This window comes from Penaeus monodon, chromosome 27 (genome assembly GCF_015228065.2).
Source record: "Penaeus monodon isolate SGIC_2016 chromosome 27, NSTDA_Pmon_1, whole genome shotgun sequence".
In the NCBI taxonomy this organism is placed as follows: domain Eukaryota; kingdom Metazoa; phylum Arthropoda; class Malacostraca; order Decapoda; family Penaeidae; genus Penaeus; species Penaeus monodon.
Window position 1 is genome coordinate 25,320,849 of NC_051412.1, and position 403 is coordinate 25,321,251.

Below are 403 nucleotides of genomic sequence, written 5' to 3' on the forward strand. Positions count from 1 at the left end.
TCTTCTCGTGCTCTTCTCTGTGTCTGTTGTGTGTTTCTTTTCCATCTCTCTCTCTCTCTTCCTATTCCTCTTTCTCTATCTTATTTTATTATCCCTTTTATACTATATTCTACTCTTATCTCTATATCTCTTGCGTTCATGTCCTTTCTCTGACCTCTCTCAACCTCTCACGTCCCTCTTCAATTCCTCGTCCTCTCTATTGCTTCGCTCTGCTCTTTCGCTCGAGCTCTCTCTCTCGTCCAATCGTCTCTCTTCCGCTCTGCTGTCCCTGCAGCGTGCCTGGTGTCGTCCCGTGGCTGTGTTCCCCCTCGGTTGCATCTTCTTCCATCGCGGTTATCTCTATCCTCTCTGTATGCTCTTTTCTCCTCAGTTACTCTTTGTTTATCTCTCTATTCTCTGTTTT

At 45.7% G+C, this 403-nt stretch overlaps 1 protein-coding gene across 1 annotated transcript in view; it reads left to right on the forward strand.

Moving 5' to 3' along the window:
* LOC119590464 overlaps positions 1 to 403 on the forward strand; it is a gene marked incomplete in the record, with an annotated part of 14,502 nt that overhangs the window by 562 nt on the left and 13,537 nt on the right.